Raw genomic sequence first — 24,265 nt, forward strand, 5'->3', positions numbered from 1 at the left:
TGTTTCAATCCCATCTCTATTTTAATCACAAAATAGTCACGAATACTTGAAGTGCAATGTTATTCTGCGACTGGCGCCCCTGCTCTGGCAAATGCACTTTTAAGCTTGTGACTCTTAAACTAGAGTGAGGCCCGTTAGCATGTAGTAAATGGTTATTGGAAACCCACAGAGCCTGATCTCACTGCAAGGTGCGAGCAGCACATTTGACCCACTCCTCTTTAATGCTCTCTGGGAGAGAAGGGCATTCTAACACACTGGGACTGCTGAGCTGTGACGTCAGCTGACATTCTAATGACACTCAGAGGGTATTAACAGATGTGTCTTTTTCACAGTCACTGGCATGGTAATAGCTTAGCAGCTGATTGGGTTGCAGGGCTAGTGTTACGGTCACCACGAGCACCTGTCTGTTTAATGAAGGGAGGGGAAGAGCTGAATGAGGTGCTTTTGGCTGCTCTCTCAGGTACTTATGTATTAATGCGCTTCTCTCATTGAGGAGAAGACCTCTGGAGAGAGTCATCTCAGCTGATGTCATTCCATAACATTCATAACTTCCCAGAAGTTGTATGTAGTATTTATAAACAGATGCTGGTTCGTGTAATGGTTAAAGGTGGTTGTGTAAATGTTGCAGGTTTGATCCGTGGCCCATTTACGCCAAGAATCATTACTATAAAAACAATACTGTACTATATTAACATCCGCACCATTGTACAATAATGTTATGTTTATTATAAGTGCACAGTGCAGTTTTGTTGTCTGCTGTTTTAAATACTCAAGCTCTTTAAAGTCCAATAGGATTCTGATTCGCTGTCAATATATATATCATTGGAATCACTTTTATATAAAATACATTTTATATATATATATATATATATATATATATATATATATATATATATATATATATATATATATAATGTATTTTATATAAAAGTGATTCCAATGATATCGTTCCTCCAGTTGTTATCATTATAGTTGTGTGGTAGCCTATTCATATAGAATTACAGCAGAAAGTTTTAATAATCTTCATAATTAGTTATTGTTATAATTATTATTGTCATGTCTATTGTGCAAATAGGTATTTACTCTTTCTTTCTTCTGTGGAACAAAAAAGGAGATTTAATGAATATCCGCCTGAGTAATGCTTAAATATTATGAATAATTTAAAAATATTTTAATATTGATTATTGTAAATATTTATATTAAATATTGCAAAATATTATAAAATATCAAAGCATTATGACTTTTTGTTTTTTTTGGTACTTTTGTGTTAACTATCACTTTAAGAAGGTTTTTAGGAGAATGTTTGTGGATCAGCAACCTTTGTTGTTCCTGGAAGCATCCAAACATAGCCCTAACCCTAACCTTAAAATGATTGGATGAGAGGAATGTTATTCCAGGAACAAAAAAGGATGCTAATCCAGGAACGTGTATGTCATGTTAAGTGTTCTTAACCTCACAATGCTCCAGGTGGGCTGATCCTGTAATTAACTCATTTTTCTGTTGGTATGGTCTCTTGACAATGGACACTATACCTCTTATGCTTCCCTCTTCGTGAGAGTGTTTTGGTGTGTGGTTTCATGAGTGTTTGTCTAGGTTTCTATCTTTGTTAAAAATTGCTCATTGTTCCATGTGAAGTGATCAGCTGGAGCAGACTGGAGGAGGGAGAGCGCACTCACCTTATACCCGAATCTGGACAAGCAGCTTTTTACCAGTCCAGTTTTCACCCATAATCAGATGTGGTGAAATGTTTACTCCATTATCAAAGCAAAATTATGGTAATTACAAACCAGTTTTTCTTCACTAAGAGAGTCATGAGATGTCATCTAAGTGTGGTGGTTTTCTGTTTTGACCTCTGGTACAAGCATTTACCACAGATATGTAGTTTGTTTCTATAAATATATATATTACACGCCTTTTGTTATTTTCTTAGATAAAAGATAAAAGTTTGGAGAAAATATGCAGAACCATATTAATTTTGACAGATGGTCGTTATGTGAGTAACCAGTAAACACACCTTCAGTAAGACACACATTGCCCTATGTTACTGGCATTAAAGTAACGAGAGCTGCTGATTAAACACTTTGATTTTCCATAATTGCCCACTAATAATCCAATAAAAATAATATATTGCCCTGTAAGGAACCATGCAGTGGATTTGTGTGTGTGTGTGTGTGTGTGTGTGTATGTATATATATATATATATATATATATATAATTTGTTATATGTAATTATTTTAATATACACACTGTATGTCAGTTTTACTCTGCAGAATAAAGCTCTTTTGGCTCAGAACATGAGTTGGCTCAGAGTATGCATAACAATTCAGTGAAAGTGAGAGAGTAAAAGAAAAAGACATGTGAGAGTGACTGAGAATGTTAAAATGTGGTTAGGCGATGAGGTTTGGGGATTCCTGCCAGGAGCTGTCAAGAGAAAAAAACACCCAGCAGGAAAAAAAAAAAAAAAAAAATCCCAGTCTTAACATCAGGAAAAAGCTCTATATTTATGTTCTCCTGTGTTGTTTGGTTTCAGATAATGGATCCAAACTTTGCTTAGTGAGGGCATTTCTGAAGCCTCAGGAAGCACCCCCAGCAGCATTCACAGAAATATTTTAAATGTTGTGGTTTCAGTACACTGCTCATCTCTGGGATGATGACTGTTTTGCTTGTTTATGGTGTTGTCATGAAAATGCACATAGTGTTCACAGGCATGTAGTGTGGAGGGATTCTTGGAATAGGTATATCACCACCTATGAAGTGTTTTACTAACGTACTTACTTACTTGTTTATTTATTTATTTACCAAGCAACTTGTTCTTGAAAAACGATGATAAAAACGTTTCTGTGTAAGGGTAATAAGGTTAATAAGGTTTTTAAAAGTGTAAAAAAAAACATAACTGAGACATAATTCATTTTGAAGTTTTATTAAGTGTTAACAATGAGATTATGTAGTCTTTATAATCAATTAATACTGCTTTTGTCATTTTTTACAAGATGGACAAAATTTGTCACCAAAAAAGTCATTAGGTTTAACCAAAATTTCGGTTTTACCGATTGACACTTTTGGTTATACCAAATTACGATATTTTCAAACAATGCTAACAGCTTACTAGCTACAGTAGCTAACAAAAAGACAATCTAACATTTTATGTTTAATACACGTTTCTAAAATATTATAACATTTTCCATGTTTTATAGAGGTTGTACCGAATGACCTGATGTTTTGGGACATGCAAATGAGAAAGTGAATACATGAATTTTTCACAAGAGCGTTAGTTACTTTTAATCTCAAATGAAATGGCTGTTGGCCTTTGGACGGTTAAACCGAATTACCTTTTAACACTTCAAAATTAAAATTATATTATATTATATGTAGCAAAATATAATTAAAACCGTTTGGATTCAGTAAAAGAGATTTAGTTGAACTACCTTACATATTTTGGATGTCATTTCTTTGTTTTTTATTATTATTAAGGCCTTTGAAAAAAAAAAAAAAGACCCGTCACGTCATTGACCCATAAACAAGTTAAAGAATTCTAATTTAAAAAGTATGTGGTCGGTGAGATTTGTTTTTTAAAAATGTTTTTAAATTAAGTTTCGATTGCTCACGAAGGCTGCATTTATTTGATCAGTAAATAATATTGTGAAATATTAACATTTTCTTATTACAGTACACCTATTTTTCCAGGATTCTTTGATGAATAGAAAGTTTAAAAGAATGGCATTATTTTGAATGACTCTGTCACTTTTGATCAATTTATTGTGTCCTTAGATGTACAATATGTATGTATGCCATAATATAAGATGCCCCCTGGTGCAAGAATTACAAAGGTGTTTACATTAATCTTGCATCATAAAAGCATTCTGAGGTGCAAGTACATTCTCAGACTCAGCCGAACGCACAAGCGATCTTCTTCGTGAGCATTTGAGGTTGCGGTTAAAAACTAGCCACCTAGCCACAAAAACTAGTGCCATCTGCTGTTAAAAACTAAGCTCAGAATCAATTCAAGAGAGAATCGCAATGCATTTGGAAAATCTCATAATCGATCCACAAATCGAGATGAATCAATTCATTGCCTCAGCCATAATTAATATAATGACAAGGATGTTACTGATATATCAAGGAGGTAAACACTGATATATTTCAGCATTTCCTTACTTGAACTAGAAAAAGCAATCATCATGCAAAATGTTTCTGATTGGCCTGTTTTCTGAAAGCGCAGACAACTCCCCTGACTATTTAACAATAGGTGTCAGTGCTACTGCCAAGGTCTACATTTTACATATCTTGGCTCACTTTAATGCCTGCTGCGTCACCATATTTAGCTCAACCTCCGTTGAGATGGCCCCACCTGCTCATACAGGTACAGATAACCAGTCAAGGGCAAGTAGATATTAGATAATAAACCAAAATAACACAGCGGTGACTAATTCCCACACATCATTTTATTATTGTGTCATGCAGACCGTATGTATGTTTGTATATGTTACTATAAGACAATGTAAACATTGTGAACAGTTTTTATATAAACTGGCTGGAAGTATTGGATGTTAGCATTTGGTTGAGAGCTGTGGAGAGTTACTGCTAGCTGAGTTTGTTAATAAGCTGGTGGTATGTGGCTTGCTGCCATTCTGCTTGTGGTGGGACAGATTGGGCAAGCCATGGTGAGGTATGATTGCTGAGGAGACCGAGCGTCACCTGGCAGATGGGCCAACTGTGTGTGTGTGTGTGTGTGTGTGTGTGTTATAGTTGCTCTCTGCTCTTCAGAGCATTAAAAAACACAGCGTCGTATTTCTCCTTGACAGAAAATATTTATACAATTTAATAAAATATAACAGCGAGAGTCAACGAAAGTGAAAACTAGCTGAGACTTTTATCGTTAAATAAAACTAAATATATATATATATATATATATATATATATATATATATATATATATATATATATATATAATAAAATATATATATATATATTTTTTTTTTTTTTTTTTTTTTTTTATTTTAGTGGGGTAAATGCTACACTCTCGTGGTCACCAGTGAATCAAGTAGCTCTACATTGAACCATGCACCATTGGGCTTCAGTAATGCTTTACTGAGTGCCACCGACTCCAGTGGCCGAGTATGCAGTAGGCAGTGGAGTAATATTATACCCTGGCCACAGCTAGTGGCCTACAAAGAGACATTCAGTGTCCGAGAGCATGAAAAGACTATTAAGAAATCCAGGCAGCTGCTGCTGTGGGATATGAAAGACAACTGCTGTGAACATCACTCTATTTCCCCCTCATGCCCAAACATTTCCTGCCCTCTCCTCTAGGTCTGGACAAAAAGTCCTGTGACAACTTTTATCAAGCAAAACACAACATCAATATGTTTGTGTTGTCTAGAATAATGCATAATATAATGTATAATAAGATAAGTATTAGGTACATGTTAGTAGAAGTGTTCAGAAATGATGGTTTATTGAGTAAAGTGTATTTTTTTGTGATATTATTTAAAGGTGCCCTTGATTCAAAAATTGAATTTACCTCGGCATAGTTAAATAACAAGAGTTCAGTACATGGAAATGACATACAGTGAGTCTCAAACTCCATTGTTTCTTCCTTCTTTTATAAATCTCATTTGTTTAAAAGACTTCTGGAAAACACTCGGATTTCAACATAACACCGACTGTTACGTAACAGTCGGGGGCTCCACCCCAATATTTGCATAATGCCAGTGTTCAAATGCATTAGACAAGGACAGCCAGTAACGTCTGGATCTGCACAGATGAATCATCAGACTAGGTAAGCAAGAACAACAGCGAAAAATGGCAGATGGAGCAATAATAACTGACATGATCCATGATATTTTTAGTTATATTTGTACATTGACTTTCTAAATGTTTCGTTAGCATGTTGCTAATGTAGGCTACTGTTGGTTAAAGTTACACCGTTTCTTACTGTATTCACGGAGACAAGAGCGTCACTATTTTCATTTTTAAACACTTGCAGTCTGTATAATGCATAAACACAACTTCATTCTTTATAAATCTCTCCAACAGTGTAGAATTAGCCGTTAGCCACAGAACACAGCCTCAAACTCACTCAAAATAAAACGTTGACATCCAAATATATACTTTACTCACATAATTCGAAGCATGCATGCATGACAAACATCTTGTAAAGATCCATCTGAGGGTTATATTAGCTATGTGAAATTTGTAAATGCGCTGTAATATAGTCAACAACTCATGTGGCAGGGAACACGCTCGCTCTTAAAGGGGCGGCGTCAATGAAAATCAGTGCATTGTTAATAATGCCCCAAAATAGGCAGTTAAAAAAAATTAAATAAAAAAAAAACTATGGGGTATTTTGAGCTGAAACTTCACAGGCACATTCAGGAGACACCTTAGACTTATATTACATCTTTTAAAAACATGTTCAAGGGGACCTTTAAATTTTCTTCTGTCGTTCAGAGTAATCTGGCCTGTTAGCATTTGCTAGACATGTAAATGACGTCAAACACAAGGTAATAGTCTTTCTTGGCAATGTACCATCTGAACCTGGTAGAATAATTCTGACAAGAGCTCCCGGTTATATATCCTTATCGATGTTTTTATATAGCCATTGTCTTTGTCATAATTCTGGCTACAGAATTAAACAGGTGTGCGTGATTTCTGGAACCACGTATTCATCATGCACACTGCCTACACACTTGCACCCCCTGCCGCCATGAATACCGTTCTTTGAATGTCAGGTAATGAAAAGTGTTGGCTGGCTAATCCGTGACGGAAGGCAGTTTCATGCTAGTTGAGTAGTGATGAGGGTCCGTGTCTTTTCTCGCTCCACAGTCTTGTTGACAGCAATGCCGCTTGCTCTGTCTGATTAAGGAGAAAGAGCAATGTCCCTTATCCCTTATTACACGCAGAGGCCTGTTACATATGCCGGTAAAGCTGATAAGACATGTCAGCGGCCTGGTGTGTCATTAGTGAGCATTGTTGCGATGCATGACAAGCAGACCGTGGAAGTGATTTGAAGACAGGACAAGCAGCAATGATAAAGAAACATGGGTTGGAGTTCGCTGCTTCGTGTTTGTTTGTCTTTGCTTAAGTTCATTCTTCTCATGCCTCAAAAAAACAATACAATTTGTTGAAAATGTATATTGTTTGTGACAAAGTTATTTATTCTCCGTTACATTGGAAAGTGGTACATTATGGCCACATACTTCATTTTTAAATCATCAGTTGCAGAGATGATTTGTCAGTTTGTTTCTTTCACTTATGTTTCTTTTGTTCCAGCTCTTCATTTGTTACTATAATTATTTATTAATTCATTCATTCATTATTGAGTTCATCACTCAGAGCATTTAAGCCCTTCAGTTTGTTCAGTTTATAGTCTGGTATTGTTTGCGTGTTTGCGCCATACACGCTGTTACAAAGCCTTTCATCTTGTGAATTACTTGAGTTTGATTTATTAATAAATCTTTGAACCTGTTTGAACTCTTTCATCATCATCGTCTGGACCTAAACATGACAGTTTATAGCTTTATAACTAAGACAGATGGATTTAAACATCATGTGAACTCTGTAATAAATATCGCTAATAATAAAAATAATAATAATAAAAAAAAGTTTAAAAAGAGGCACTTATAGGCTTTTTTAACCATAGTGAGGTGGCACATTCTGATGTTAAAGAGCTTTCACTGGACTTCTTTTTGGATGTTTTTTGGTTTGTTTGTTGAATCCCATCACAGTCATCATCTTTTCTCTGGGAATTTCGCAGTATCTTGTGCATCATGCATGTTTTTCAGACTCTATTAAAGAACCAGCCTGTGTGTCTTGATGGAAGCTCGCTTGCATGTAGCTTGGCAGCCCTTCCAACAGAATAGGTAATACTGAGGGAGACTTGGCTCAAAAGAGTGAGAGCACATTAGCAATTCAAACACAGAAGAGGTGTCTGGAGAGCTAAAAGACTGCAGGATGAAAGTGCTTACATTGTTTTTGCTGGGGATTTGACAGCCAATGGTCACTGCTTTATACAGCAGTGTGTTGTTAAGTCATCCGCACTGACGGACATTTCATCCTCTTTTCTCAGTTCTTTCTTTTATGCGTTAGCAACTAAATAACACTGTCTGCCCTTTACCTATTCAAGATTCAAAGGATGGAAAACATTAGATATGTGATCACAGACAGTGAATTTTACTGATAAACAACAATGACAGTTTCATTAAAGCGTACAAAGCTGCGAAGAACAGAGGAAGATTATGCTGTATTATTTGTGTTTGTGTGTTTGTACCATGATGTATTAGTGGTTAAAGCTAAGGGCCAGAAAGTGGTCGGTTGATTTTATGTATCATTGTACTACATCATTTAAAGGATTAGTTCACTTTAAAATGAAAATTACCCCATGATTTACTCACCCTCAAGCCATCCTAGGTGTATTTGACTTTCCTCTTTCAGACAAATACAATCGGAGTTAAAAATAATAATCACCCTGATGCTCCCAAGCTTTATAATGGCAGTGCACGGAAACCACCTGTTTGAAGCTCAAAAAAGTGCATCCATCCATCATAAACGTACTCCACACGGCTCCAGGGGGTTAATAAAATAAAATATCTAGCTTCCACCAGACAGCCTTCTGTATTCAACTTATGAAGAAAGTGTAACGCCTCTCACAGCTCAAAACGCTTTATGCTACATCCTACGCCTTCCGTATTCAACTTAAGAAACAAGCGTAACTCATGCTTTAGAACGTGTTAAATATGGATATTTTTCTTACACAAATGCATCGCTTCACTTTACAAAGCCTTTATTAACCCCCCGGAGCAATGTGGAGTACGTTTATGATGGTGATTATGAGGGTGATTATTAATTTAACTCCGATTGTGTTAACTCCATATACACCTAGAATGGCTTGAGGATGAGTAAATCATGCGGTAATTTTGATTTTAAAGTGAACTAATCCTTTAAGGATCTGAATATGTAAAAAAATTAATTGAAATAGTGAACATGTGTAAGAGTCTCTGTGCGTCTGTACATCTACTACTCTTATTACGGTAGTTTGGCAGCTTACTGTAAATAACAGGCTCTCTGTTCCAATCGGGAAGTGTCAGCACTAGCCACACAGTTATTAATGAGAAACAGATACGCAGCGTCATACTCACATGCTCAGAAACATTTACACTTACACTACAGAGACATGTGGCAGATTTAACTCGCACACATACTGCACTGCAACTGCTCCAGGGCTGGAGGAAATGGGTTTATGGACTTTTTTTTTTTATTTGTCCAAACAGGAAATGAAAAATTGAGCAAATGCTTTACATCTCTGTCGGGACAATACTCTGAATAACTGTAATGATAAACAACTGAAAGATGCTTATTATAGCTTGAAACCTTAAAGGCCTAAAAAAAGATCTGCTTGTTTCACTTTATAATTTCTAATTATTTTCTTATTATATTTAAGTAAATTTTACATTAATTTAAATTATTTTTTAAATTAATATTAGCATGATTAATATTACTACAGAGGGCTGTGCATATATTGTTGTAATGTTAAAACTTGTTCATATTTTTTTTTTATAAATTTGGATTTATGTTAAATATATATATTAAATTTAATTATAGCAATGTATTACATTTTATATTATTTTTATTTTGTTACTATTCATTTTTGTTTATATTAATAGAGTTATTAGAACTACTCTTGATATATTATTTATGAGTATGTTACTTATTCTGAAATTTAATCTTAAATAGTCCCCTTTCACTCATAATGTGAGCCTGTTTTTAATTGTCAGCCACAGTACATTTCCGATCTTCTTCATCCTTACTCTGCCCCAAGATCTCTCCGCTCATGCAATAAATTCCTTCTCTCGGTTCCTCGGTCCCGCTTAAAGACCAAGGGCGACAGAGCTTTCGCAGTTGCGGCTCCTAGGTTGTGAAATGCGCTTCCACTTGGCGTGAGGTCTTCACCCACATTGGACACTTTTAAATCTAGCCTAAAGTCTCATTTATTTTCTTTATCTTATGATGTCGCCTGAATTATATAAGGCATTTTGAGTGGTTTCTGGTCTATCTTGCATGTTTTATATTTTATCTTATGTATTAGTTTTATTATCTTTTATGTAAAACTGTACAGCACTTTGGTACAACACACATTGTTTTTATATGTGCTTTATAAATAAATGTGAACTTGAACTCTGCCATTATAAAACAAGATTCTAATTCTCCAGATTCTCCAGATTCTAATTTATATTTTATCTTTGTTTTTTGTTTTTATTTTTTAATAACTCTGTGTAATAGACTAACAGACTGAATGCATTTAATGTAAAAATCACATGAAAAGTTGGAACTTCAGCATTTTTTTAAAGAATGATAATTTGACAGTGGATTTTATAAGTCGTCTTCTTATTCTATCTCTGTTTTTGCCTGGAATCCAAAGAGATGCTTTACTTTCTCGGAGGCCAACCTCTCAAGTGTTTGCAACATCAATGCAGGTGTATTATCTTGGCAAGGTTAAAGAGAGCTCACGGATGAAAAGAAGCGATCGCGCTCACAGTCTGTGGAATGTGATGGTTGGTACGGGCTGCCCGTACAGTCTTTGTCAATAGGAGGAAAATGACATTTTTGTGCTTATAGAGTGTTTCTCTGATCAGAGAAGATTAGATCTACAAATGCTGCCAACAAACTGAGCAATCCACTTTCACTTTCATGTTTGCAATCATTCAGTACATTTTTGTATCTGTGTAATCTTAACAATCTTCAAATCTGCACAGGAATGAATTTTAAAACACAATTTCCTGAAAATGACTCACTTCCTGGTTGAGCGTGTTTAGTATCGCAGTATGTTTGTTGTACGGGGCATGTCTACCCCCATATCCCCCTCGCCATCCCAGACTGCTTTCTGATTGGTGCTTAGATACTGCTGAAGTGTTTTAGCAGCCGTGTCCGACCCACACAAAAGACACTCTAATTTAACCACCATAATCAAAACACTATGAAGGGAAGGAAAGGGTTAGAGATGGTTATCTCGTCTTTCATGATAAAGGTCAGTCTGCTTTGGAAAGTCTCACACCCCCATGTACACAGTAAACAGAGAAGGTTCACTTCAAATCAAAACTCCTGTCAGTCACCACAGAGCTGCATTCTAACAGCTTTTATGCGTGATTTACACAAGGACATCTGAGAAAACATGTACACACACAGAGGCTGTATACCGTGTACTCGTTGACCCGTGACCCTTACTGTGTGACTGTTAACCTGCCATTTATTCCCATTGCGTGGGCGCGTTTTCAGTCGACGCTGGGCTTCCTCTCACTCATCTTGGAGTTTTAGCCCTCATAACATTCAGCACCTGCTCCTGCTACCCTGCTGTTTGTTTTGGAGCAGCTGCAGACCTGCTAAAGAGCTAGAAAGAGCGCTTGAGGCTCTCGCTGGCCGAGGGGAAGTCGGTTGAAAGCGTAAAGGTCATTTAGGGGTCAAGAGAGAAGAACAGGTGTGGGACGAGGCAGTAATTGCATCAAAATACCTCATACCAGCACACAACACACAAAACAAACAAAGCTGTAAGTCCTAAAGGAAGAGGAACAAGCTGGACAAGTGAGAACAATCTTCTTGATTTAATAATGCTATAGTTTAACAGCAGTGTGACAGTGTTGGTTTAAGCGTAACGGTTTTTATTCTTTGTCAATCTTGTAAACGGCGACTAACACGGTATCAAATTATGTGTATGTTTTGCTTTTTATTCTCCCACCAGCTAAATTCATAAGAGCAGATATGTAGGCCACCTATCACATTATGTCATTCAAGAGGTGTTGGAAAGACATTTGGCAACTCAGGAATTCTACGTACTGATTTAGTGGCATGTGAGGATTTGCCAGACTTAATTTAGTGTGACACCAATCTAAGTTGGCTGAAACAAGAAACTGTCACCCTTACCCTGTGAAACCATCCACCTCCTGAGGTTGTGTCAGCTCAGTTGTCTTGACAGACAAACCCAGACACACACACACACACACACACTGGAGTGGAGGTGTGTGTGTTTGTGTGTACTTATTCTATCGTCTGCTCAGGAACACGATCACCACATCTCTGTCTCAGGTTCACCTTGAAACATAGCAAAGAATACATCCACTGAGGTGTCGATTTTGAAGAGCAAGACGTGGTCTCTGGGGGAAGAGAAAGACGTGGGTTTACTTGCATAGTTTAAATCTCAAAAAACCTGTTTAAAGTTTGTCAAGATGTCCTTTATTTATTGTATTTATATTTTTTATAAATACATATTTATACATATATTTTTTATTTTATTTAAATACATTAATAAATCTTAATTTAGTTCATCTTAATTTTAAAAATGCAAAAAAAAGCTGGGGTAATTGCCTATGAGTGGATTCAAATATAAATTAAATGAGTGTGACAGACTCATTTGAACCTTTTGAATAGAATACAAAATGATATTAATATTTCATCACACTACTTCACTCTCTCTCTTCAGCCTCACACCTTTTTGTCCTTTTTGCTTGTGCAACATCCTATAAATTACACAAGAGTTGCTCTTTAACTTGTAGAAAGTATGCTTCACTGCCTCAGGCTCTCTCTCTCTCTCTCACATGCTCACATGCGCACGCACACACACACACACACACACACACACACACACACACACACACACACACACACACTAGTATGCTGTCATAATAAGGTCAATATATATTCATAATAGCTTTGCAGATGCAGTAGATAGTGCTGGAATATGTAGCTCCTGTAATTCCTGCAGGCCAGTAAGGGAGCTTTGATTGACAGTTTGGCCGAGGGGATGTGAGGTCTGTGAGGCCTACAGTCTCATCACTAATGCATGGTCTGGGCCAGCAGCGTGCTTTAACTAAACACACGCACTCTCAACCTATGTGTGGTGTCAGGCTGCCAGTGCACTACTTTGCACACTACTTTATTGCATGTCAGTGTTACATAATTAATGGTCACAGTGTTGTTTGTTTCTTTTGCTCTGTGTGTCTTTTCATATATAGTCAAGTGAAAAGAAAGAACACTCTTTTGAATTCAGTGGTTTTATGTATCAGGACATAATAAAAAAATCACCTGGTCCTTGGCAGGTCTTAAAATTAGGTAAATTCAACCTCACATGAACAACAACACATGACATATCATACAGTGTCATGATTTACTTAGCAAAACTAGGCCAAAATAGAGAAACCATGTTTGACAAACTAAGTACACCCTTACTGCTTCCATTTTAATTAAAAGGTTAAGTAGCAGTCAGGTGCTGCTAATCAAATGCCCTTTATTAATTGATTATCAGCAAGTGTGACATATGATTGATCATCAGAAGTTTTGTCAGTTTGCTGGTCTGGAGCCTTCAGGTGTGTGTTAACACAATTCCAAGAAGGAAAGACATTAGAGATGATCTTAGAAGCAATTGTTGCTGCCCATCAATCTGGGAAGGGTTATACGGCCATTTCCAAACACTTTGAAGTCCATCATTCTACAGTAAGGAAGATTATTCACAAGTGGAAAACATTCAAGACAGTTGCCAATATTCCCAGGGCTGGATGGCCCAGCAAATTCACCCTAAGGTCAGACTGTGGAATGCTCTGAGCTACATCTCAGACTGACCTCAGTTAACATGTTAAATTTTAAAATTCATGGCAGTACAATTAGAAAAAGACAAGTATTGCTTCTTTGGAAGGGTTGCCAGGAGAAAGCCTCTTCTCTCTAAAAAGAACATGGCAACATGGATTAGGTTTGCAAATTTGGATCTGTTCCAGAAGTCTTGTGGTTTGTTCAATATTCTTTGGACGGACGAGACCAAAATGGAGATGTTTGGCCATAATGCACAGCACCACGTTTGGTGAAAACCAAACCCAGCATATCAGCACAAACACCTCATGCCAACTGTCAAGAAAGGTGGTGGAAGTGAGATGATTTGGGCTTGTTTTGCAGCCACAGGACCTGGGCAACTTGCAGTCATGAAACAAAATGTTGGACTGGCCCAGTCAAAGTCCAGACCTTAACCGAATTGAAATGCTGTGGCGGGACCTCAATGAACTGAAGCAACGTTGTAAAGAAGAGTGGGCCAAAATTCCTCCACAACAATGTGAGAGACTGATGAAGTCATATAGAAATGATTACTTCAAGTTATTGCTGCTAAAGGTGGTTCTTAACGGATTAGTCCACTTTTAAATAAACTTTTCCTGATCATTTACTCACCCCCATGTCATCCAAGATGTCCATGTCTGTCTTTCTTCAGTCGAAAAGAAAAGGTTTTTAATGAAAACATTCCAGGATTTTTTTTCCATATAGTTGACTTCAATGGGCACCAAACAGTTGAAGGTCAAAATTAGTTTCATTGCAGCTTCAAATTGTTCTACATGATCCCAGACGAGAAATAATGGTCTTAACTAACCATCGCTCATTTTCTAAAAAAATTTTTTTTAAATTTTATACATTTTAACCATAAATGCTCATCTTGATCTAGCTCTCTTCTTCTTCTCTATTTGAATTCTGGCAGTGTAGACACTGCTAAGCGTATTACTGCCCTCCACAGGTCAAAGTTTGAACTAAATTGTCATATGCAATATGCTAGTTCATAACAATTAGTTCAAACTTTGACCCGAGGAGGGCTGTAATACGCTTAGCAGTGTCTATACTGCCGGAATTCAAAGAGAGAAAAAGAGAGCTAGTTCAAGATGAGCATTTATGGTTAAAATGTATATAATTTATTATTATTATTATTATTATTTTTTTAGAAAATGAGCAATGGTTTCTCTAGATAAGACCCTTATTTCTCATCTGGGATCGTGTAGAACAATTTGAAGCTGCAATGAAACTGTAATTTTGCCCACTGTTTGGTGCCCACTGAAGTCCACTATATGGAAAAAAATTCTGGAATTTTTCCATCAGAAACTTTAATTTCTTTTCAACTGAAGAAAGAAGGACATGGACATCTTGGATGACATGGGGGTGAGGAACATTATATTTAAAAGTGAACTAATCCTTTAAAGCAATGAAATTATGGGGTGTATTGAGTTTCACACATGGCTTCTCCATTTTGGCTTTGTTTTTGTTAAATAATGACACGGTGTAATATGTCATGTTGTTATTCATCTGAGGATTTACCTAATTTTAAGACCTGCTAAAGACCAGAATATTATGATTGATCAAAAATACAGTCAAAATTATATTGTGACATCAGATGCACACATAAAACAGAAACCTGAAACAGGACTTTTTATTGCCCACAATGCATGTATCAGGAAGTAACAAATTCCCCTCACAACAAGTATAAGTTCCTATACCGAATACACTTTTGTTCTTCCCCTGATGATTACATGAACAGAGAACATTATTTTCAACAACAAACTAGGTGTGACTATTCATGCATATATTTACAGACATTTCAGATTGTGCCCATATGAGCTCTTAGGGCAGATCTGCTGGAGTTACTCCCAAAAGACAGACTGGTTGGACTACACTTATTAAAGGCATAGTTCACCCAAAAATGAAAATGGTCAAAACTGTTTGATTACCAGCATTCTTTAAAACCTAGGTGAAAAAAAGTACATTTCTATAATATACTTAAAGTGCTCTATTTTCGTGCACAAATTTTGTACTTAATATGCAAACAATTCTTCTTTAGTACTTCTTAAGATGATCTTAAGAACATCTAAGTGTACTGCTATTTTGAGACGGCATGAAATATGAACTAAAATGTACTTTTAATATACTATCTCTGTATTTAAAAAAATATATTTAGCTACTACTTGTAGTACACTATGGGTTCAAATGTACTATAAATACATTTTTTAAATACAGAGATAGTATATTAAAAACACATTTTAGTTCATATTTCATGCTGTCTGAAAATAGCAGAGTTGAGTACACTTACATGTTCTTAAGATCATCTTAATATACTAAAAATTCTTCTTTAGTACTTCTTAAGTACAAAATTTGTGCACGAAAATAGAGCACTTTAAGTATATTATAGAAATGTATTTTTTTCACCTGGGAACTTTTTTTTTTTTTCTGCTTTCTGTAGAAGAAAGAAAGTCATACAGGTTTGGAACAAAATGAGAGTCAGTAAAAGATTCATTTTTGTGAGAACAATCCCTTTAAAATGACCAAAGAGAACATGGAAAATTTACAGAGTGGTTTCTTTTGGCAGTTTGTGTCTGTGGACTGAGAGTTATTAGAGGGAATGGGAATTAATTTACAATTTTCTTCCTTAGAAAGCCGTCCATGATTAATGAGGGGTAATTTCACGCTCAGGGCTTCAATTTCCCCCTCAAATTATATAAATTCCCCTATGCTTCATCATCAGAACTGATCAGGGCTAGCCAACTCTTACTAAGCTGACAGGCATGTTCCCTCTCACCTGACTTTGAGCATTACAATTAGGAAAGCTTGGTGGCCTGAAAAATGCATGAATTAAACAATGGCAGCTAGAGGTTTAGAGTGTTAATATATGGTCCGATAAAGAGATTATCACTTGGCCAATGATGCTGTCAACGCCATGTCAAAAGTCTGATTGGGTCTTCATTAATCAAGTAAAACCACTGACATTTTCATGACTACTTCTGCTCACTGGAAGAGGAAATGTGGATAGCTGCTGTTTAAACACAGAGCAATCCTCAATGAGACCAACAAAAACAGAGGCTTCGAACTGTGCTCGCCACTCTGAAAGGTGCCACTCACACACACAAAACATCTTTTTGCTGTGGGAAGCTTATGTTCTCACTGAGCACTGGAGCTTTCAAACATTAAAAATGATGCAAACACACTGTTAAATTATCATCCATGTGGCTCCTGTACTTTACTCCATGTCTTTTGAAGTAATATAATTGCTTTGTGTGATGAAATGTTTTTTTTAAACACTGTGACCAAATTGAGTCAGTGAATTGAACTCAAATCTAATTTTGTAAATTGATTCACTGAAAAGATCTGATTTAAAAGAATGATTCATTCATGAGTGGGACATCAATAATTCTTAGATGTCGAATTTCAGTGAATAAGAACTTAAATTTTGTTTAGCACCTGTACCTCACAAAAAGCTACCGAATGGCTTCAGAAGAAGAATCTAGAGAAAATATGTTTTTTCCTCATTCACTTTAATTATATTGAAAATATTGTTCTGGATATCTTCAAAATATCTTCTTTTGTGTTCCAAAAAAAAAAAAAAAAGCTCAGAGCTGTTCACGTCCTCAGATGTATGTTTCTATGGCAACACTATCAATGTCGAAATGAATCTCCAGCAGTCAGGTGGTACAAGTCAGAGCTCTTTAAAGGGTCAGTTCACCTCAAAATGAAATTTCTGTCATTAATTACTCACCCTCATGTCATTCCAAACCCTGAAGACCTTCGTTCATCTTCGAAACACAAATTAAGACATTTTCGATTAAATCCGAGTGTTTTTTTTTTTCTTTATTTTTTTTTATCTCCTATAGAAAGCAACAAAATAACCACATTCAAGGTCCAGAGAAATAGTAAAAACATTGTTATAATAGTCAACGTGGCTACAGTGGTTTAACCTTAATGTTATGAAGCGCCGAAAATACTTTTTGTGCACAAAAACCAAAAAATAACTTTATTCAACTATTTCGTCTCTACCCTGTCAGTCTCCTATGCAGTTGACACAGTGCAGCGCTTCCTTGTTCTACATCAGAACGGAGGCTCAGTATTGGCCGACGCTGTTCACCTGAGCACCATGATGCATGCGTGTGATCATGTCGGCCAATACAGAGTCACCATTCTGATGTAGAACACGGAAGCGCTGCCATGTGTCTTCAACATAAACTGCATAGGAGACTGACAGGGTAGAGAGGAAATTGTTGAATGAAGTCATAATTTTTGTTTTGTTTTTGCACACAAAAAGTATTCTCGTCACTTCATAACATTAAGGTTGAACTAAGGTTGAACCACTGTAGTGACGTTGACTATTTTAACAATGTCTTTACTACTTTTCTGGACCATGAATGTGGTAATTTCGTTGCTTTATATGGGAGATTAAAAAAAAAAAACTCTTGGATTTCATCAAAAATATCTTAATTTGTGTTCCGAAGATGAACGAAGGTCTGGAACGACATGAGGGTGAGAGAATGACAGAATTTTCATTTTTGGGTGAACTAACCCTTTAAGCTGTTCCATTCATTATTATTGTAATGTTATGTGCTTTGAGACATGAGGTAATTTAACGCCGTCTCTTGTGACGCTTTGCAGACTCTGCTCTGGTTGTGCGCATTCATGTCTTTTGGATGAGGCATGGCTTTGGAGAGAGCTCTGAAGGGAGGGTGGGATCTTATAAGAGATGGTCTTACTATTGGGAGACACGAGTCTGTGGTTTTCCCATTGGAATAACCATGACGACTAACTTGGATCATGTGTGCCTTGATAACCAATCATATTACAGCTTTGACGACATTGATTTTTGTTCAGAGTGCGACAGTCAATCACTGTTTCCACATACCATATAAATGAATGAGAAGTGCCATAAACTGAATCATACCTGTCACGCAATTGTCTGTATAAACTTTTTTTTGGTGTAAACTTTTGCTCTAAAATAGATCAATTCAAAACGAATAAGTTTAACCTTTTGAGCGGTATGGTCCCACTTACGGGATTTAGAATCTTCAGCGACGCCACTGAACTGCCAGATTCAAACTGTGCTTTCATGCTTTGGCTGCAAGACGGACGCCCTGTTACGTCCTCGGACGTATATAATATTCTGTGATTAGTGTTTGGTTGTCTTTTTTTTTTTTTTTTGGAGTTTCCTTCTCGTCTCTGCTCCAGGTTCCGGCTTCTAATTGTCTGGGAAAGTGGATTGGCTCCTCGCTGGTGATCGCATCCTTTAAAAGCGCGCTTCTGCGCAATGCAAAGAAAGGCGCGGCTCTGTGTGTGTGTTCTGCGGGAGAACGCGTTGTTGTCAGCGTTCCTCCGGCCTGTTGTAAAATAGTCTTTGATACTCCTGCTTGGTTACGATGTTGACCCACTGTTTTCCCACCACATCTTGCTTGGTTATTTTCTTATGTTGTTGGTATTAAAAGGTAATCTGTAAATGTCACCACTCAGTAGGAGCTTATTTATTTGCTTAACATGTGTCGGTATTAAAAGGTAATCTGTAAATAGAGTTATGCCCCATTTTGTAGGGAGTGGGCACATATTCTTGTTTAGAGTTTTCTCCTGGTTTTGAGCAGATAGGGAGACAGGGAAGTCTGATGTATTTTTGTTAATTTTTTTTCTTTGTTAGGTTAAGGTAGATCATTAAAAATAGTTAGTTTTTGTTTTGTTTGTTGTTTTGGTTTATGCCCACTCCTGGACCTGTTAGCCTACTGGATGGATGATTAAGCTTCTACAATAAACAAAAATCTCTCCTTACGTGACATTCTTCATTTATGTTGCTTCCCCACCCCTAGACTGGGACGTAACATAAATTGGGGGCTCGTCTAAAAGACTTATCATCATACTCGGTAAGTCTTCTCTCTTTTGTTTGTCGCCTGCTTTCTTTTAACGTGGGAGGAAGGAGTATAGAGAATGGAGTTTGATTTGACCGCGTTTACGCTGTCCCCTTCTACGGAGGAGTTTAATCGCTGTAAGAAAGACGATCTGATCAAAATAGCTGATTTCTTTAAAATATCTGTTTCACGTTATGCTACTAAAAAGGAAATTAAGGCCGTGTTGCATCGAAAATTGGTGGAATATCAGATATTGCCCGATGTAACTGTTTCAAGTGAATCCGAGGAAGAGGCGGTCGCGTTAGGTGAAGAAGAAAAACCTTCCCAAATTGCGCAGCCTCGCAGTCCTGTTTTTGTACCTCCTGATCCAATTTTAGCGGTTCGTCTGAAAGAGTTGGAGTTAGAAGTAAGGCGGCAAGAGCATCAAAATAAACTATTACGTTTAAGAGAGTTAGAAATGGAAATGGAGATGAGAAAACGGGGCATTGATATTCGTGGGGATCCAATGGAAGATATACATATGCAATCTCCGGGGTTACCTTCTTTCGCTTCTCTGCCAGCCGCAGCTGGGGCACCTGTTACTTCGAGTCCTGCAGCCCCTGTAGCAGGGTCTCATGCAGTTCCCGTTTTTGATGTAGGGAAACATGTTAAATTGGTACCACCTTTTAGAGAGGCTGAAGTAGACTCCTACTTTATTGCATTTGAACGAGTAGCAGCAGCCCTTCAGTGGCCAAAAGAAATGTGGGCTCTTCTTTTACAGTGCAAATTAGTGGGAAAGGCTCAAGAGGTATGTGCATCCCTGCCTGTTGATACCAGTTTAGATTATGACGTAGTAAAAGCGGCTGTGTTGCGTGCATATGAGTTGGTCCCCGAGGCTTACAGACAAAAATTCAGAAACCATAAGAAAGCAGTCGCACAAACATTTGTTGAATTTTCAAGGGAAAAACAGGCTTTATTTGATAAGTGGTGTGCTGCATGCAAAGTGAACACATTCCAGCAACTTCGTGAATTAATGTTGTTAGAAGATTTTAAAGGTTGTCTTTCTGATAATCTTGTAATTCATTTGAACGAGCAGAAAGTATCTTCGCTCGCAGAAGCCGCTGTCCTTGCTGATGAGTTTGTGTTAACTCATAGGGTGGTTTTCCCCCATGTTGTTCGGCACGAGAAAGTTGTGGGCTCGTCTGCTGCAGTGCCGGGGAAAGACTTTGTTGATGCTGTTAAAGTTGTACGCGGGAGAGCACAGGGAGGTCGGCGACCTTCACCAGTTAATACAGCACAAAAAAGAGTGTGTTTTTACTGTCTTGATTCGGGTCATCTCATTGCGGATTGTGAAGCATGGAAAAAGAAAAATCAGACTAAGTCTAAAAGTGTTGCTTTTGTAAAGTCCGTCTCAACCACACCTGCTGAATCGACTAAGTCGTCGATATATAAACCTTTTCTGTTAACTGGATCAGTAGCGTTATCTGATGGCTCTGTTTTTAAGCCAATAACTATGCTCCGTGATACAGGATCCGCTCAGACGCTTATGTTGAGTACAGTGCTGCCGCTGTCTAATGAATCGTACACGGGAACTAATGTGTTGCTCCGAGGTGTGGAACTCGGCTGTATTAAGGTTCCCTTACATACTGTGTGTTTAAAATCTGAACTTGTTTCAGGATGTGTGCAGGTGGCCGTGCGATCTCAGCTTCCAGTGGATGGGGTTGACCTCATACTGGGCAACGATTTAGCTGGAGGTAAGGTTTTTTCGCAGCCTGTCGTTGTGGACACTCCCAATGTGTTAGGTGAACTAACAGAAAAAGCTGAGCAGTCTCCCAGTACATTCCCAGTCTGTGCCGTAACGCGCGCTCAAGCTCGTAAGCTCCAGGATGTTGTTGATCTGTCAGATTCATTTTTAGCATCTGATGGTGAAAGAGTGGAAGCTAAAGTTATCGTTCAGCCTGAAATGTCACCTGTAACTGAAAGTGTTCACACAAAACTTAAGTCGCTACAGATCGGGAAAAAGCAGTTGGCCATGTTGCAAAAATCGGATCCTTCACTAGGTGTATGTGTTGCAGCTGCAATTGACAAGAATAGTTTTCCCGAGTCTGGAGTTGCATTTTATTGGGATAACGAAGTGCTTATGCGTAGATGGAAAAAGGATGACAGTTTTTGTCAAGTTGTTGTTCCCTCGGCGTATCGTGCACAAATACTTAAACTAGCTCATGATCATGTACTGTCTGGTCATTTAGGCATTAGGAAAACATACGAGCGAGTACTCCGCTACTTCTTTTGGCCAGGATTGAAGTCCGATGTCTCCGCTTACTGCCGTTCGTGTCATGTATGCCAGCTGACCGGTAAGCCCAATCAGACCATACCACCTGCTCCTTTACATCCAATACCTGTAGTGGGAGAACCTTTTGAACGTATTATTTTAGACTGCGTTGGCCCACTCCCAAAATCAAAAGCCGGGCATCAATACATTCTCACCTTGATGTGCGCTGCGACTCGCTATCCGGAGGCGATTCCGTTGCGCACAATCAAAGCGAAAAAGGTGGTCCAGGAATTGATTAAATTCTGCTCGGTTTTTGGGCTACCAAAAATTATACAAACCGATCAAGGATCGAATTTTACATCGAAAATGTTCGCCCAAGTTACTCGCGAATTAAACGTGCAGCATATACTATCCAGCGCCTATCGCCCAGAAACTCAGGGAGCGTTAGAACGTTTCCATCAAACCCTGAAAACTTTACTGCGTAAGTTCTGTGTGGAAACGGGAAAAGAATGGGATGAGGGACTACCTATGCTGATGTTTGCAGTCCGTGAAACCACACAAGAATCACTGGGATTTGCACCTGCTGATTTGGTGTTCGGGCATACTGTTCGCGGTCCTTTGAGAATGTTACGCGAACAGTTACTAGACGAATCTGTTTCCCCTATGCCTGTTCTAGATTATGTGAGCAAATTCCGTGATCGGTTGCGACGAGCGTGTGCCATGGCAAAAGAGAATTTAGTCACGGCACAGAACAAAATGAAAGCTCACTTTGATAAAAAAAGTGTTAAACGAAACTTTCAGCCTGGAGACTCGGTGTTGGTCTTTCTTCCAGTCCAAGGTTCAACCTTGCAGGCGAAATTTGGTGGTCCATATGAAGTTGAGAGTCAGCTTAGTGAAACTGACTATGTGGTGCGTACTCCAGATCGCCGAAGAAAAACACGAGTCTGTCATGTGAATATGTTAAAGCCTTACTATATAAGAGCTAGTGCTGCTGAGGATGTCCCTACTGTTGCCGTGGTAACACCTGTCGGCCACGTTGAAAATGATGCAGTTAACAGTTTTGAACGAACTGCTAGACTGAAAAATTCAGAAATGCTGTTAAACATTGAACAAATGTTATCTTATCTTCCTGACCAGCAGCGTCAAGATATTATGGTGTTAATTAAAGAATATCCCTCTTTATTTGCAGATACTCCCTCTCAGACTACTGCAATAGTGCACGATATTGAGATTGAGGGATCAGCTCCCATACGTCAACATCCCTATCGTGTTAATCCTGTAAAACGGGGAAATAATGAAAGAGGAGGTGAAGTATTTGCTTGATCAAGGGCTTGCTGTTCCCAGTTCCAGTCCGTGGAGCTCGCCTTGTATTCTGGTGCCTAAGCCTGACGGAACATATAGATTTTGTACAGACTACCGTAAGGTTAATAGTGTCACAAAACCTGATTCTTTCCCTATGCCCCGTATGGAAGACTGCATAGATCGAGTAGGAGCGGCCCACTTAGTCACGAAACTCGATCTTCTAAAAGGGTACTGGCAGGTGCCGCTGACTGCCCGTGCGTCTGAAATATCGGCCTTTGTGACGCCAGATAACTTTCTAAATTACACCGTAATGGCATTCGGGATGAGAAACGCTCCAGCTACCTTTCAAAGGTTAATGCAGAAAGTATTGTCTGGAATTAAAATTGCGAAGCCTATTTGGATGACGTTGTTGTATATTCCAATAGCTGGGAAGAGCACATTAAGACCTTACGGGAGATCTTTACCCGGTTGAGTGAGGCTTCATTAACCATCAACCTAGCTAAATGTGAATTTTGCAAGGCTGTAGTAACATACCTTGGAAAGCAGGTAGGACATGGTCAAATTCGTCCGGTAGATGCGAAGGTTGCTGCCATCCTTCAGTATCCTGCACCTAAGACCAAACGAGAGTTGCGCCGTTTTCTCGGAATGGTGGGCTATTACAGAGCATTTTGCAAAAATTTTGCATCTGTTGTGGCTCCGCTTACTGACCTGTTGAGCTCCTCTAGAAACTTTATCTGGACTCCATCATGTGAAAACGCTTTTAAAGCGGCAAAAGATTTGTTGTGTTTTTCTCCAATTCTCGCTGCCCCTGAATTCACTCGCCCTTTTAAACTTGAGGTAGATGCTAGTGCTGTGGGAGCCGGAGCAATGCTTTTACAGGAGGATGACCGTGGAGTTGACCACCCCCTGTGTTACTTCTCGAGGAAGTTTTTAAAGTCTCAACAGAACTACAGTACTATTGAAAAAGAAACTCTTGCTTTAATTTTAGCACTTAAACATTTTGAAGTCTATTTGGGCAGTAGTTCTCTCCCAATTGAAGTATTCACAGATCACAATCCCCTGACTTTTCTGTCGCGCATGTCAAATCATAACCAGCGTCTGATGAGATGGTCATTAATTGTGCAGGAATTTAATTTAAAAATAAGGCACAAGAAAGGAACTGACAATGTTATCGCTGATGCTCTTTCCAGGTCAGTTGGTACATAATTTTTTTTCTTGTTAGATATTACATTTTATTATTAAATACTGGAGTTTATTTCTTATTGGTGGGGGTGTT

The sequence above is a fragment of the Chanodichthys erythropterus genome, chromosome 11 (genome assembly GCF_024489055.1).
Source record: "Chanodichthys erythropterus isolate Z2021 chromosome 11, ASM2448905v1, whole genome shotgun sequence".
Lineage (NCBI taxonomy): Eukaryota > Metazoa > Chordata > Actinopteri > Cypriniformes > Xenocyprididae > Chanodichthys > Chanodichthys erythropterus.